At 35.9% G+C, this 18,052-nt stretch overlaps 1 protein-coding gene across 2 annotated transcripts in view; it reads right to left on the minus strand.

Moving 5' to 3' along the window:
- Positions 1-18,052, minus strand: part of Macrod2 (mono-ADP ribosylhydrolase 2) — a 1,970,011-nt gene that overhangs the window by 977,329 nt on the left and 974,630 nt on the right. The window lies entirely within an intron of this gene.

The raw sequence follows: 18,052 nt of genomic DNA on the forward strand, positions 1-18,052 counted from the left end.
CTGGTTTTCCTGTTATGAACTTAGCTGTTCTCATGGTCAGAGGAACTTGGGTCCTTGTTGTCACTGAGGATGGCTGCAGTTCTTTATTGGGAGGCTACTGTCCTTACTCTGTGCATTGCTTCCAGGATCTGGTGCAGACTCTTCATCCTGCTGAGGCAGACTCTGGCTTCCTACCACTGACCTTTAGGCCTTCCCAGTGCAGGTCCTTGATACAGACTTGCATGACGCAGTGTCATGGGCTCTAGGACTCCAGCTGGACTCATGGAGGACATTGCCAAAGGCTCTAGGTCTTCAGCCTGACTCGTGCAGGTTATTGCCATTGGATCCAGATTCTCAGCTGGATTCTATTGGTCTCTAGTGTATAGACAGAGTCCCATGCTCTTTTGCAGTTGACTCTTTGGGTGAATATTATAAAATGATACCATAAAATATGAGTCCTGTATTAAGTTTATTTCCTTGTAAACTCTGACTACAAGTACTGTGTTGTTTCCTTCCCAGAGACTTACAGGTATGAGCATATAATGTACTTCATATAATAAAGATAGGGCTTACCTAGTAAAGAGAGTCACTGTGGCCTAAAAGTACCAATTTAAAAAGGCACAGATGCCATTTAGTCAAAAGGACTCCCTATCTCCTCATTGCTCTCCACAATCCCTCTCCCTCTTCTTTTCCTTTCTGCTCTCTTCTCCAACTACAAGGAAATCTATTACAAGACTTCGCTGAATGGCACAACTATTGACCCCGAATGACACACTGTCTCAGATCAGAAAGTGGTGTCAATTCTAAGGTGGTAGGAGAGTCAGGAGGTCTAGGGACAAGGCACACGCACCACTCTGTCAATTCTTGTGAGAGAGTGGAGGTGAAAGGGCCTGGTTTGAACATTAATCCATTTTGGATCTATCTGCAGCACAAGGAACTACCTGTCACTGCCATCAAACAGCATTGCTTCTTTCTAGTTTTATGTTTGGTAGTTGTAGTTCTCAGCTGGTTTTGCGGACACCACTTGAAAACAAAGTGAAGTGAAGCCACATTCCCTCAGTGACTTTAGAGGAAATACCTGAGAAAAACACATCTAAAATAGACATTTCCAACTCATCCTGCTGCCAGGTGTGAACTTTTCCTAGTGTTCCTGAAATGAGAAGCCACTAGAAGATATGAGAAGATTGTTAATGCCTCTTTTAGAAAATCAAAATTGTAGACTACTTATTTGCTAGTTTATCATTATTATTGTTATACGTGTATTTGTGTTACAGAGTTTAAAATATGAAAAACAAGAACAATGGATGTATTAATGGATATTTCATTGGAGTAATGGGGCAAAATTAGTTTTAAGAAATAGCAAATCAGGAGTTGGGATACAGCCTTATGGTTGGGCACATGCTTAGCATCATGAGGCCTTGGCTTCTGTCTCCAATGCCAAGAACAAATGAGGAACTATCTCAAACTCCAAGAACAAATAAGGAACAGAGAAAAGAAGTGTTTGTCCTCAACTCTTGGGTGTACAAGTCTCTTTAAATCGAACCACTGTTCTTCTTATGGCATTTATCTACAACCATAAATCAAATGACCTAAACAATGTATTTTTGTACATTAGTTTCAGGGGCAATTAATAGGGCTATAGTATTCCTGAATCTATGATTCACCTTCAGGGAAAAGATACTGTATAAAATTCTTTTGGTGCATTCTACTTCCATATGCCCCTGCTGTAGCAGAATTAAAAAGGTGGTTTAGTGGATGTTTTAAGACGGTATTAGTTTCTTGTGTGACTCAACTGTGGCATGGTGTCACATAATTTCTGGCTGGTCTGGATTTTCTAAAATGAGGTCTTACTTAAGGTAGTGATATAGGTAATGCTGCTTATTTAATCTTATAGGACATTGAAAGCTCACACTTGAAAATTGTTTTTCTCCCTTTCATTTTTTCCTTTGCAGTTCTGACTATCCCTAATGGCATGCCCCTCAACAATGAGTAAATTTCTATAGAGGAATATGTTGCTACAAAATTTATAGATGTTTGAACTCTCTAATCTTAGAGTAAAATCATCACATAAGATATTTTTATAAAATTGAGATTAAAATAACAATGGAAAGATTCTTGTTAATAATACTGGAACCAGACACTGTAGTGGGGGGGGAAAGAAAGAATAAAATGACTTACTTTCAAACTGAAATCTGTTAGGAAGTCAAGATAAATTTTCAGGATACAATCCAAAAGTAAGCTAAAATACTTTAATTGGTATAAAAATTAGGGGATCAGTGCAGGGAAAGATCCTGAAGTCTTTAAAGGGAAAAAACTCATGGAAAAACACTAATATGGTAAAGAGTTTTCTTTAATGTATCTCCCATCTCAAGAGCTAAATCTCTTTAAATCAAGGGGAAAAGTGCAGTTTGATAATAATAAAAACCAAAGAAGGATATTTAATCTGTTGCTATAGTTTTGCTTGGAGGGATAAACGTGTACTCTATAGAGATTTTGAGTAATAGAGAATAATTCCCATAATCAGCCTTCATATTCTGAGTCTAGAATGGCAAGTGCAAGAAGACATACACCTGGGGTGATGATGCTTTCCTTCCTGTCTTCTCATTAGAGTGAGGAGTTGGTCACTGGGGCCACAGAGCACCCAAGGAGCTTAACTAATCCCAGAGCAATCTTTAGGAAGGTTTTATAAATCTCATATAATGTCAGGATGACAGATTCCACCAAGAACTCTACACAGTTTAGACCTCTTTGGAGAAAGCTCAGCTTAAAGGGGCATATTTTAAAACCTGTCTTGGCAAAGTGTATGGAGACCCATGATAAGCCTGACCCCACACTGTCCCTCATGAATCTGGGCCGACACCCATTATGAATGGCTCAACTGCTAACTTTTTCCTAAGCAAATCCCTCCTTTTGTACTACAGCTATGCAAACAGCACTTACAGCAAGAATCCAACTTCCTCATACGCGATCATTATTTTATCAAAATCTAACCCTCCAAACCCCACAGGTTCTCCTGTTTCTCTGAGTAGAGCTACATAAGTGCTACATTTTCTGGCCAAACAAGGCTTTTGCTCCTCAAATTTAGAACTCCTTTACCACCAAACAGAAAAAGAAAGAGGAAGGAAAAATTGCATCCAACCATGATGCAAAGGATATGAATGTTTAACAAGTAAATGTACCATGCTATAGTTACTTTAACAAGATGTTAATGAACATAGTTTGTTAAAAATATAAATGAGCAGGGGCAGGTGTACTAGCTGAAAAGTAAGCCACATGATTTGAATGTGCAAAGTCCTGAGTTCAAGTCCCAGCACCCCAAATCAAGCAAGCAAACAGACAAACTGGCCTCAGCCATATCATACTACTCACTTTGAGCACATTTCATTAATGAAGCTACAGGCTCGTAGTGGATGACATCTCTCTCTATTATAGCAGAGTAGTTGTCTACCTTTCCAATACCAATACATTTATAATAGGCACTTCAGATATTTTGCCTGATACAGTTACCAGGTACCTTCATGCACATCTATGTTTCCTCAAAAACATGCACCATGATTGGATCATCTCCTGCTTCCTCTCCTTCATAAACTCTCAGAATGGTGTATTGCACAGTCTGGGCTGAAAAGCTACCAATGCAGTGTACTTTCTACAAAATTCTATGCTAGAGAAAAAGACTATTTTGCAGTTGTAACCCCTGGTGTTCAGAATAAGACCTTATTATTTAGAGACAGGGTCCTTGCAGACGTAGTCAGATTAATTCATTAGTAGATTCTAATCCAGTGGGCTGCTATTTTTAAAAGAAAAGAGAAATTTTGGCCCAGATACAGACATAAACACACACACACACACACACACACACACACACACACACACACATATACTAGTGAAGATAAAGGATGAGTGATTCAGCTACTGACCAAGGAATAGCAAAGACACTCAGCAAACCACCACGAGTTAAGAGGCAAGGAAGGTTCTCCCACAAGTTTCAGAGGATCTTTGCCCTGCTAGTTCCTTGATTTCAAACTTTGACCTCTAGAATTAATAATTTCTGTTACTCTAAGCCATGAGTTTTGTTATAACTGCTCTAGGAAACTAATACATATTTCAAAGATTTTCTTCGTTTATTAAAATAAAGATTAAAGATTAATAGTAATTAAAATACTTCACTAGATTCACTACTCCCTCCCAAACAGATTTTATTTATTTATTTATTTATTTTTCTGAGACAGGCTCCATTATGTAGTTCAGGCTGGACTATGTAGCCCATGTTAACCTTGAACTTGGTGGCAATTCTTCCTCAGCCTTCCAAGTACTGGGATTACAGATGTGTGCTACCACGTCTAACCACCAACTAGGTTTAATTTAATTAGACCTCTTAAATTTAGAGCTAGGAAAGGCATTCACAGCTAATATTTTCCTCACATTATACCAACAGTATACCAATAACCATAGCCTACATCACACTCTGTAATATTCACTATTTATCACTAGTATTAAAATTATCTCTTATCTAACCCTTCAGATAGTAATCTCTGTGAAGACAGGAAATTATTTTCTTGTTCTACTCATTATTGTTTTGCAACTGCATGTCACAGTGTCTGGCATATCTCACATCAGTAAATGCCTGTTGTGTGGCGATTCCACTGGTATTCCTTATGAAAATCTTAAGGTTTAGTGAGAAAGGACAGGATTCCCAGGGAGATGTGTCTGTGCTTTCAGATGAGCAGCCACCCACCTCTTTATCTTCACCCAAATCCCATCTATGGATTAGAGAGGGTGAGAAGGAAATAGCAATTGATATTAGCAGTCACCTTGGCATTAGGTGACTGGAATTCAGTCATACATTTCTAACCAGCTAGGTAACAAAAACACTTGATAGTTAATAACATTTTTGAAGTGTAGTGGAAAAGCATGACAGAATGATAAAACAAATACAGGTTTCATAGAACTATGATTCTTCCTCATATTAGCCATGAGGCACTGCTATGAGGCTTTTGGAGTTTCAGCTTCAAAATTTTGAATTGTGGAGGAAAATAAGACATTAAGGTCTTCTCTTCTATATAACTGTAGCAAGACTTTTGTTGGTCAATGGACAAGGCTAGGGTGAAAGTAAAAAAAGCATTCATATCATGTTACATTGATTTAAAATATATTTTTAAAAAACCTTTATGATATTATTTTAATAATTCCATAAGACAATAAGCAGTACTAAAATTGGTCAACAAAATGTTACACATATGCTTTATTTTAACTAAAGACATAACAGCATGTTAATTTACCTATTATTTCCATAGAGAGCAAACTTGTTGCCCTATAGATAGATTTGAAAAATAGCTTGGCACTCAGAAACAAATCCATGGGTCCTCTAGAGTGCGTTACTGTACTGCAGAGAATGGGTAATAAAACTGCTAGATTCCGGGATTCTTTTGTGTTAAGATTCTGGAGCAAATTAGACTTTCTCGATTACATTGTCCTGCACAAGGAGGAAGAATGACAGGAGGGACTTTGTCATCATTTGTACCTGGCAAGCCTGTCCCAAAGTTATTGATATCCCAAAGCATCATTCCCAAGACTATTAAAAGGGCACAGGGTGGGGCCAGGGATACAGTTTCTGCTGCACAGGCCCTGAGTTTAACAGCTAGTAATGGAAAACAAGATGGGGTGGCAGTGTGCTGGTGGCAGAGGCCTCATTCTCCACCATGGTCATGGTCATTGAGAGGTGAGCACTCTCTGATCAACTGGTTCCCTCAATACTTTTCTGGCAGTCATCTTGTATGTCCAAAGAAACACAGGATGCCTTTTTTTTTTTTTTTTTTTTTTTTGCAGTACCTTATTACCTATACTGTACCAAATCCTCTTTACCTTAAAATATCTAAAGTAGTTCTGTTTCTTGCACTTGAACCATGAGTAATTAGTCTGCCTGACGGAGTTCCAAGTTCTCTTTCTTGCACTGACCTGACTTTTTATGTATTATTGTGATTTCTAGTTGCTAAAATTGAAAAACAAAAAGTATAATGGAGGACAAAGCACTGTGCATACAGAATGCCCCTATGTTTTTATGCTTTTTCCCTAGTCCTCTACAGCAGCCTTATTCATACCTAAATTAAAGGGATTTATAAAGCAAATAAAATTTAACAAACCATTAAGCTTTATTTTCATTGAAAAAGCAATTTTTTTTTCTTTTTTCTCTATGTGGTCACTTTGGGAAGAAAAAAATTGAAAGGTTCTTAATGATTAATGTGATTTTCTTTTTGTTCAATAAGACTTAATTTTTTTAAAAATTTACTTATTTAACATTTACAGAGCACACCTAAGAAATTAGATTATGATAAAATTGTTGCTTTTTGCAAACTTTTTATCTTAAAACTATTTTTAAAAACATGAAAACTTAAAATAAATTCTCAATTTGTAAGTTAAAAATTTTTAAAAACAAGCAACGTTTGTTCACATAATGTTGAGCCAACTTATTCAATTTCAGTTGATAAGTATGTTAGCAATGAAAGTGGTTTTTAATAAGCACAAATTTTAATTGATAAACTTGAAGTACCAGAGTTTTTAAAAAGTAGTCAACTATTCCAAAGGTAGTCTGCAAAAATCAAAAGCAGATATTTTACAATGAGAATGAATGCACTGTGCTTGTCCTATTCATGTTTCCAAACCTTCCAGCTTTCTAAGGCCATATTATAGTTTGATTGTTTATGTCTATGTGTTTTTAGCCATTAGTTACAGCTGTAGTATTATTATTTAGACCTAAAATGTCTCACCAAATTCTCATGTTTGAAGAGACTGGTTAGAAGGGACATATCACAGCGGATATGACCTAGAAAGGTCTATTCTCAGCCCTAGATTATCCCTTCATCTTTTCTAACTTTTTTTTTTTTTTTTTTTTTTTGGTCTTTTTCGTTTTTATCGGTATTCGGGATCGAACTCACGACTGCCTGCTTGCAAGGCAGGTGCTTATGCCGCTGAGCTAAACCCCCAGCCCCCCTTCATCTTTTCTGATTGTTAAGCAAACAGCTTTCCTCTGCCATTTAGATGACATGTCTGCCTTGGAGCTACCTATACATGTAGTGAATTCACTGAAACTGTGAGCCAAAATAGATTTCTCTTCCTTTGAGTATTGAGTATTTTAGCCTGGCAACAGAAAAGAGGCTAAAACAGATTTTGATATCAGAGAAGTGAGGCAATTTTTGTGATTTTGGAGTTTAGAAGATATTGAAACTGGCTCATGGAAGAAATTCAGAAGTTTGGCAATGCCAAACAGAGATGCCCTAGAATGCCTGTAAGATGAGCTGCAAGGTGTTTCTGAAAGGAGCCTAAATGACCAGAACATTGATAGGAATGCAGAGAGTGAAGGCCAGGTTCAATAGGACTTAAGTTTGGAACAAGGAATCTACTAGCAGTTGGACTCAAAGCTATATGTGTTACGTATACTAGAGGATATTTATATTACATCCTGCCTTCATTTTGCGCATGCCCTCAGACTTTTCAGGAGACTAAGAGCAGTGAACAAATTCATCTGGCAAAAGAAATTTCAAAGCAGTCTTGTTTTCGGGTGATGGCATAGGTACTGGTGGTTGCTTTTAGCTAGATATGCAATAAAAATCAAAAGCAGAAGAACAAGTATACAAAGTTTGTAATTTCATCAGAATAGAAGCATTCACAAAGTTGGGCCCATGAAGACATAGAAAAGGTGTTGCTCAAAAAGATTAACTTCTTAAAAAGAAGTCAAGTGCTTTGCATCAGAACAATAGAAAAGATAGCTTAAAACATCTCAGGAACCAGGAAGACCCCCATCATTCACAAAAGTAAGGGTGCAAAATTGTAAAGCTTTTATTTGAGAAGAGAGCCCCTATGTTTCCTGCTCAAATAGAACCACATAAATAATTGATTACCATGAATTTATTTCACAGTGGTCAGCCACCCAGGCACACAGAGTCCTCTATAGGCAGGGTTCAACGGAGCCTAGATTTTGATTGAGCTAACAATAGACCTTCATGTCTTCCATGTGGTGCTGATTTTTCAGGCATGCGTAATCCAAGAGTCACAGGGTTAAGGAGGTAACCATGCAGATAGCAAGGAAGGCCTGAGAGGGCATGCAGTGGACTCATGAAAGGGCAATACATAAAGGTGTTAAGAGTGTTACAGTGGAGATCTCAGGAATTTGAGAAATGCCAGAAACATAAAAAGTCTGCTGAGGAAAGCTACAGGCAGCGAACAGAACCAATCCAAGAGAAAAACTATGAGGGCAGCAAGTGGCAAAGCTATAGGACTGGAGCCACCCAAACTCTTTGGTGCTCACATCTCACCAAAACTTGCCTTTGATCTTAGTTTGGCCTTATTTCTTTTTATCCCCTGTTTTTGCCTTTTGGAATGGGAATGTTTACCCTGTGTTGTATGTTAAAAGTATTTAACTTTCTTTTTGATTATAGGTAAGTGTTTGCTTTGGGTCTCAGAGGAGATTTTGGACTTGGACTTTTTGGCAATGCTGCAAAAGTTAACAATTTGGCAAATCTTAGTAGACTAAATGCATTTTGTATGATGAAATGGACATGTTTCTTTAGTGGCCAGATGCCAAATGAAATGATTTGGATATAAAATGTCTCCTCGGATCTTGCATTTAGAGAAGGGACCTGGTCAGAAGAATCAGGTCACTGGGGGTCTGACTTGGAAAGGTGTATTCGCATCCCCCACTCCTCCCTCCACTCTCTTTGTTTCCTGGCTGCCATGTGGTGAACACCTATCCTCCACCATAATTGTCTGCATGATGTTTCCTCCTTGCAACTAGTCAACCACGGACTGGATTCCTGAAATGAGAAATAGACTTCTCCTCCTTTGAGTTGCAGATGTTACACATTTTGTCTCACGACAGGAAAGTGAGCATTGTACATAGTATATATTGAAAGTATATAATAGGTATTTTATAAAATATACAAATTTGAATAGATTACTATAATTAAGGTAATTAACATTTAAAACATTTAAAATAGTTATTTTTGTGTGTAGTGTGAATACATACAATGTATTCTCTAAGAAAATATTAAATATGAAATATATTATTATTAACTATAATCACTATATTGAATATTTAATCTTGGAACTTATTTACTTTACTGTTGCAAGCTTGTTGCCTTTAACTAACACCTCATCATTTTCTGTACCCTCTGTTTTCAACCCCTGGTAACCATCTTTCTACTCTCTAAGAGTTCAACCTTTTTCTGATTTCACAGATAAGTGAAATCAAGAAGTATTTATCTTTCTGTCCCTAGCTTATTTCACTTATCTAGGTTCCTTTTGGCTAATGGAAATACTTATTTCTTTTATGGCTGAATAATACTTCACTGTCTATATCTATCAAATTATTTGTGTATTTTTAATGACTGGAGGTCACTTTTGGGAAGTATTCAGTAGTGCATGCCCAGAATAAAACAGGCATTTGATAATACAACTCTTGCATTGATAGAAAACAAGAGTTCAGGTTCGAGATGATACAGAAGGTCTCTGCATTGCAAAAGCTTACATGATTGCATGTAATTACATGATTCCAAATCATTTATTCTAATCAAGACATAAGAAACAAAATCAAGCTATTTAAATCAGCTGTTATTGAGGGAAGGTCAATGTTACACAATTGTCAACCCAAACACCAAAGCTCAAACTGGTTCAACAAGAAGCCAGTTGATCACTCAGATCAGGCTAAAAAAATAAGTTTTGATGGTTTGACTGAAGCAAAGTAAAAATTCTGAGACTTCCTAAACATTAGGAAGGGTCTATAGATAAATTCTTGTCATGGCTAATATAACCTCTAAAGAAAAAATAATCACAATCTAGGGAATAAAGGAGAGGTATTAAAGCAAGAGATGGGCCTGTCAGTGCAGCCTTAATGCTAATCAAGTTTATCCTTTGAAATTATAATGTATGGTATGTGAAACAGCTCTCCAACAAGAATATTTGATAAAGCAAAACATGCCATTCCTTGGTGTGTGAGATAAGCTGGAGTTTACTATACTTCAGGAACTCCCACTTGAACAAGTCTGTACACAAGATACTTGGAAGTTCCCATGAAACAAACAGACGCCTTGGGCTTTTGCAGGTGAATTTAATCATTACCATATTATGATGATGATGAAAGACATGTTATAAAGTTGTGTCTTTAAAATACCAACGGTTATAGGAAATTCCAGTCTCTTCTATTGTGTCAATAACACCTGCAATAAAATACTGAAGGGTTTATTTTTGACAGAAGCTTTTTCAACAATTGTTTTTTATGTTGGAAGGTGCTTATTTGATTTAACAAACAGCCAACAGATTTTAGGATCTTCCCATCTCATTAGTGAAACTGATACTTCATTACATCATTCATATATTGAGATTTTTATCACAGATGAATACATTGTTCTTCCACCTGAAAAGACCAAATAACATTCAAAGAGAAATCTTTAACTTCATCCTTACTCCTTACACTGTAGTTTTGGAGAAAAATGCCTGAAAGGAAATTTTGAATATGTGCAGATATGAAATGATCCCTGAGTCAACTCTACAGAATTTTACACACTGAAATGAATACTTACAAAGACATTCACAGAATTTGAGTACTAAGACCTCTAATGCCTACATTGTGAATAAATTATACATAACATTAAACAGTTTGAATAGTAATTTGCTCAGCATTTGCAAAATATGTAGTACCTATTTTTATCGCAAACAAAAAGTTGTAAATTTGAAGACAATTTATTCAATTAAATGCCTTTATGGCTGTCCATAGTTTGCACATACAAAAAATGAAAGTGGCCATTCTGTTACTTAATTTGAAGCAAAAGCAAGACTGTCTTTAGTGGCAAAGAAACACAGTAATATGTGGATGAATGTTTTTATACATTTATAGATAATTATCTGATATACACATATTTAAAAGAAGTAACCCTGCTTATTAATACAATTAAAAATACTGTATTCTTAAATGCAGTATTGAATCTGTGAGTTACTAAGAGCTCTTGAGTCACTACCATACTTCCACATCAGTTCTACCCTTACATGTTGACTATGAGGAACTTCTGTGACTTGTTTCTGATTCTTCTGATTTGGTAAAAGTAAAGCTTCATTAAAAAAAGTAATGCTTTATTGATCAGATAGTAGGAACATATTTATAGAGTTGAAAGAGGAACTGGTTATTTACTAATTATTTCCTGTGGCCTCAAGAATATGGCAGTGAAGGCTCTACTCTCCAAAACCTGCCATACTAACTGTTTATTACTATTAGATTCTATTTATTTGTATTTTCTCCCAGATCAAGAGCCTCTTGATAATTAAAAATGTTTTTGTTTATCTTTGACTCCTTGTAACTCACATAGGGAAGACAGGGCACTTAAATCTTCCCAGCAAAGGCTACTGTATGAATCAGAAAAGGGATGAATTTTTATAGTACTGTGTTGTTTCATGACCCTTTTACATAAATTGTGTGTCCTATTTCTCCTGATGACATTGGCAAGCTGCAATTCATAACTCTGTATTGCACACAAACTTTTAGAAGGATTTTATTTGGATCATGGTATCAAGATTCTACTTGGCTCATGTGTGTAACTTTCTAATTGGATTAGTTTTGAAGCAGATTTGTTTTTTGTTTCTTCAAGTTTCTCTTTTAACAAATCAAACAAATTTCTATTTGGTTAAAATCACCTGGAGTAGATTAGAGTTTTTCCAGTTTAGAAAGGTTTCAGATCAATTCTACTGCTTATTGTCTTCAGGTCACTATGGCAAATTATCAGCTTCCATTTACCATGGAATTTTTTCATATTTTCTTACACTATGACCACTGTGTTTACTTAGGTTATTCCTTGGTTCTTGTAGATATGTAATTTTGCACTTCCATTAAACAGAAATCTCTCAGGCAGTGGCTCTCAAAATGACGAAAAGATTGAAGGCCCAGATACTGTGTCCCTGAATAATTGAGTGTGAATGGACTGTGCTTAGACTAAAGCACTTCCAGAGGTGACCTGGCAGTTTATCCAGTGCACATTTACTCATCAACAGGTGTAGTATTAGCAGTGTTCTGGGTCCTTCCCCTTCCCAAGTGCCATTTGCTATTGTTGTTGAGGCTTTTCAACTACCTATCAATCTAAACTTCTAGGTCCAGAACCCTACTATTTTTCTTCAGATTGTAGGTGCATATGACATTGTAGTCAATAGTACTTATCAGATTTTTTGTGCCTTTTTACTCTACAACAATTTTTATAGAGTCCAATGAAGAAATATTATGGCATGGAACAGTAGAGACAAAGTATAGGATTGTTCACAACATGCAAAATTTATAATCAAAATATAGCCTAAATCAAAAACATTTTATGTGTTATGTTTTTCTATAATGCTTATTGAAGTCAGGGTCTTATATGCTGGGCAAGAAACCTACTAATAAGCTTCATTTCCAGCCCTATCTCTTTTGAAATTATTAAAATATTACAGTCTTGTAGAAAAATATAAAGAATCTGTTCACTTAGAAATTTATGTCAAATTATGTCAAATCTTAATATTTTTCCATATTGGCTTCAAACGTTTTCACTAAAATATAGCTATTGCTTCACATTTTATCTTTAAAATTATTCTGCAACTTGATGTTAATTTGTCAAGCGTATTATATGTTGATGTTAGCCAATATAATTGGCCAAAGAGTCCATGTACACAATATGATTTGAAAATTTAAAAAATCTTATGATACAACTTTTGTACTCACTAGCTATTTATCTGATAATCAGAATTCTCATTTGAATAAAATAACAACCGAGTCAGAGTTGCAGTAAAACAATGCCTGTAGCACTTCCAACTCACTGCCTAGAAAAACTGTCATCCAAAACAGGACTTACATAATTGAGTCAATGGAATAGTGAATAGCCCTGGGTAGATCAAGGAGAGACATCAGTGTGTTGGTTTTTTACTTTTCTTCCCATATCCATTCTATGTATTTGAAGAGGCTGACACTCTATGTCCTTTTCATCTTGCTCCCTTCCCATCTGCCTTCCTATTAAGTGAGTGCAGTGAGAGACTACAGCAGAACAGGAGGTAGGAAGAGAGATTAAAGATACCTCCTTTCTTTAATCCACCTTTCCTCTCTAACAGGTGGGCTGGGGGTATAGCTTCATAGCATGCATGAAACATTAAGATCTGACTCTCAATATTGCAAAGCATACAAAAAGAAAGGCCTCCTTGACTGTGATTTTGATATGTAAACATCCCTGCAAGGCCATATCTCCTGCTAGAATCTCTTTCACTTGCAGACAGTCTTGATTCTTTTCATTTGTTCCTTAATTTATTCAACTGTCAAGAACACTCAAATAGAATGTTTAAGGTTATATAGCTAAGTGCTAAGAAAAAAGAATATCATACATTTATGTGTATATGTATACATATAACATATATTTGCACATATGCATACATATGCATGTGTGTATGCCTGTTTGTATATATATGTATATGAATATATTTTCTAATTCCTAAAATAATTCTTGGGCTGTCTTCCCATAACTGTGGATTAGTAAAATCATACCTGATGCTTTCTTGAAATTCGTAAGAGATAGTTTTATTTTTCTGAAAATTTATATGCAATTAAACCTCACAGGTTAAATCACATTTTAATCACTCTGAAAGATAACATATTTTTTAAAAAACCCCTCAGTGTATGCTGTATATCTACATAAGGCAAATAATTCTTTCATAAAGATTAATTATACCCTAGTGTATCTGTTTTCCAAGCTATGATTTGTGTATTCAACCTTCTCTTCAGATTTTAATATTCAGTCTTTACAAATAATATATATTACTAAACCTTGACTTAAGCTGTCAGTTACAGAAGTACATCTACAGTTGTCTACAGATTAAGAGCATTTACTTGTTTCACAGGTGACTTTTATCGCTTTAAATGCTACTCATTAAATATCACAACATTTATATTCTATCATCTGGGCAATATGACAGTAAATCTGTGAAGTTTAGGCCCAATAGAAACATGAATGAACTTTTAGTTTAAAATGTTGTTACCTCCAAGTAGATGTATACCAAGAATATTTTTGCAAAATACAAGATTTTCTGATTATATCACATGTTACAAAGACATAGAAAATGAGAGCATTATTTATGGCACACAGAATATACATTCTCAGAGTTGAATGTCACTGGTTATGATCTAAAGTTTACCCTAGGGCACATATCCATGAAATTTGAGGACAGCTGACCTAAATATGGTAGCTAAAGCTCCTCCCTCACATGATTTTTGTTTCAAAAAAAAAGTTGCCATAGTAGATAACATCTGGTTGTATGTAATCTGAGTTCATCTGAAATTCCAATGTAAACAAGTTCACCAACAGAAGGGGCAGTTAAACATTCCACTGGCTTTAGATAATTGAAACCATCTTCTAAAAAATTACCTTCAATTACCAGACTCCAGGAAAAAGTGGACAGCTTCTGGCAAACTACCAGAGAGGGCAAGTGAAGGAGGACAGAGAGAACATGGTCTATTTTCCAGAGTACAATGGAAGATCATTAAATATTCTACTCTATTTGTAAGGTAGCCTGGGTAATGTCATGCCCACCCAAAAGCTATTTTTAGTTAGAATACAGGATTAATGCCTAGAAAGCTACAGTCATGTACTTTCAGATTATTGCTTTCAAGCTGCAATATCTCTAAATCTTCACAGGAAGAAAGACTGTCTTAAATGTGATTTTTTTAAAAGAAAGAATCAAAGAAATAAACTTTGAAATTTTTTGGTTTTTAGTTTTTTTCATTTCTTGTAATTTTCAAACATGCATGTGAATTATTAATTATAAATATTTAGCTATATATAGATTATGAATTTATAAATTGCATTCATGTCTAAAAATTAAATATTTTCTGGCTTATAGTACAAAAAGCATTAAGGGTTTAAAGCTACTTCAGAAAGGGTTATTAAGTCGTTTTATCTTTTTAAAGTTTTTCTATAACATCTAATCTCTGAAAGTGGTGGGACAAAAGAATTTGCTTAAATCCTATTACATTATAAAGGCTATATCACATTACTATGGATTCATTATATATGGCAACAGTCAACTAGTCAACCCCTATGTCAACCCACTATATTACTATATTATCAGTGATAATAAAATTTTGCTGGTAATTTGAACCATCTGCAAAACAGGAACATCAAAGTAATTGAATTTGGGGCTAGACAATAAAGTCTACTTCTACTTCAAATGTAAGAATGACATGCATTTCAACTAGTCTCTAGACAGATGCATTACAACACCTTAATTCTGTAGATAAGAGACATGGCTGTGTTTTGTTTATTTTATGAGCAAGAATATTAAAGCAGTTCTAGTACAACAGGACATTCTTTCTAAGAAGAATGTTGTATTTATATTTTTAAGAAGATACTTCACTTCAGAAAAATCTCAAATGACTCACTGAAAATATTTTTTCTCTTCTGCAAAGCTTCAAATAAGTTCTAGACTGACCAAAAAAAAAAAAAAAAAAAAAAAAAGGCTACCACATTTAGCACAGCTCTTCTTTTACCACCACTCACAATTTATAATTATGGGCACACATGTGTGTTAGCTTCTGTCTCTGTCCTCCGCACCCACTTCCCATCAACATGGCAAGAATCACAAAAGGATACTTTAAACAAAGGAGTATATTTACGCATCAAAGTGCTTGACTTGTAAGAGGAGTTCAATAAATGCTGTTTGGCCAGATTAATGGTTGAATGAGGCCATGATTAGCCATAGTTAGAGCTGTTGCTGAGGCTGCTGCTTCCTCTTCCTCTTCCTCTTCCTCTTCCTCTTCCTCTTCCTCTTCCTCCTCCTCCTCCTCTAGTATTGGGGGAATGAACCCAGAGCCTTTACACTAAGTAGTAACTCCAGCGCCTTCCCTTTCTTTTATGTTGAGACAGAGTCTAACTAAACTGCCCAGGGTGGGTTCAAACTTTGATCTTCCTCCCTTATCCTTGCAAAACGCTGAGGTTACAGGTGTGCACCACCACACCAATTTCACCTTGCTCTTTAACTTTAAAGTTTAAAGATCATCATGTTCCTCCATAGAAGTCAGAACTATTGTGGAAGAAAATTGGACTCACATCTCTATCTGAAAGATTCTTGCCTCAGTAGATATTATGGTGGTGGGCTAACAAGGCTGTAGGCCAAAACGGGAATGCCTACCACTTCCTGCTTCTTCCCCAGCTCACGGTTGGGTGTGAAGAAAATTCCAATCGGCTGCTGGAACGTCAGCAATGCCCGCCCTAAGCGCCACTCCAGTTGAAAATTATATGTATATCCCATGCCCCACGTTCCAGCAGAGAAAGCCAGGCCCCAGAGGTTATGGAGTTCTCTCTGCGGCCTTAGAATAAAGGCTATTTTTTACTTTATATTCTCTGTTTCATCGTGTCGAAAATTCTTTCACTGTCAAGTCCCTTTTTGAAAGAGTAACACATACATGGTAACTCAATACACTGAAGGCTGGAAAGTTCACTAGGGCTTTTCATAGTTATGGAAAGTTCACTAGGGCTTTTCATAGTTATGGGGAAAGTACACTTGAAAGCATTGTCTGTTTAAGCGTCAGCTTACTTGTTTGCAAACTAAATTCCTAAGGTCTATGACTCAAGGAAATTTGACAAAAATGTAAGTTTAAATATATTCAGTGAAGATACTGAGGGGTTTCCTTATTATATCAGTTGGAATTTACCCAGAAACTATGTATTTGAGTCTGATAGGTAACCAGTTTTTAAAAAGTTGTTATGTTTTATGTGTAACTCCCAGTGTGAACGACTTCTGTCCAAGAAGCACAGCAATGGTCAAGCCATCAGAAAATTGGGGGAAGTGAGATTCTTTTTTCACTTTCCATTTGCCATTTGCACGGACACCATTTAATAGTTAAGGACTAGAAGATGCAAATGGTGTTTAAAGCTGTTTTCTTTCTTCAGCAGGCAATCAAAAGCATTGGGTCCATAAAACAGTGGACAGGGCTAGAAACTAGTTTACTCCAACCTGAGGAATTTCACATGGAAATTCAGTAAATGTAAAAGAGGGAACAGTCTCCCAGACAGATACGAATCAGATCCTTTCTTGATCTCGTCCTTGAGTAAAAGACTGGCTGCTGTTGTGGTTTTCCTTTTACCCATCTTTTAGTTCTATGATCCTCTCTGCAGTGCCAATCAATATAACCTGGGCAGCTTCAAAAGACAGATGTGTTGCACATCCTGTCAATCCCTCCCTCCTATGATTTAAGGGGATCTCAGAGCGAAGCCTGTGAGTAATTCATGGCAGCATTTCTCTGACAGTCACTTTCCTAGGGACTTCTCCCAGCCTAGGGCTGCTAATTTAGAGTTCTGGAACACTAAAATCACTTTACATATTAAGGATCAGAATTAGAGTCCTCAGTTTTCTTGGTTCTTGCAAAAACAGGGCTTTATGTGGGGTTGTCTAAGCAAAGACCTCAGGTCCTCCGAGAGTTGAATTCTCATCTCCAGACATAGCTGAACAAAGCAGGTTAATAAATCCTTGACTTTCAAAAATAATCACCATTCCTTTCTTAACTCACTTAAATTGTATACAATTTTCTGTAGCACTATTCGAGTTACATATCTTCCAACAGCAAAAAAATCAACATTTTTTATCATTGTGTATCTCCCACTTATTAAATATCAAGCTTATCAAATTTCCAAAGCCCTTTCATTGACATGGCTTAGCTTGCTTGTTTCTGAAGCTCAGGATTCCTGACTTCAAGTGAAACTTGAAACCAACTGATAGAGGCAGTGAAACAATCAATGTAACTTTAGTCCTAACTGAAGCCACCAGCTGTTTGTCAAAACAAACATAACCTGAGGCTCATCATGGTTACCCAGTTACAACCCATCTATTCCCCTCAAACAATAGTTCTTTTAAAATGTTTATGTATTATTTATTTTCAACAATGATGGGTATTAATCTTTTACTGTTTTCACATTTCATTCATTCTTTTGTTCCCTTTAAAAGCTAACTATATTTTGTCTGTTCAGCTGGATTTGTTTTTATCCAATATATAAACACAAAAATTTTATATATTCATGAAGTGCCATGT

Source organism: Cavia porcellus, unplaced genomic scaffold (assembly GCF_034190915.1).
Source record: "Cavia porcellus strain 051 isolate PalLab524CR breed Dunkin Hartley unplaced genomic scaffold, mCavPor4.1 scaffold_5, whole genome shotgun sequence".
Taxonomy (NCBI): Eukaryota; Metazoa; Chordata; class Mammalia; order Rodentia; family Caviidae; genus Cavia; species Cavia porcellus.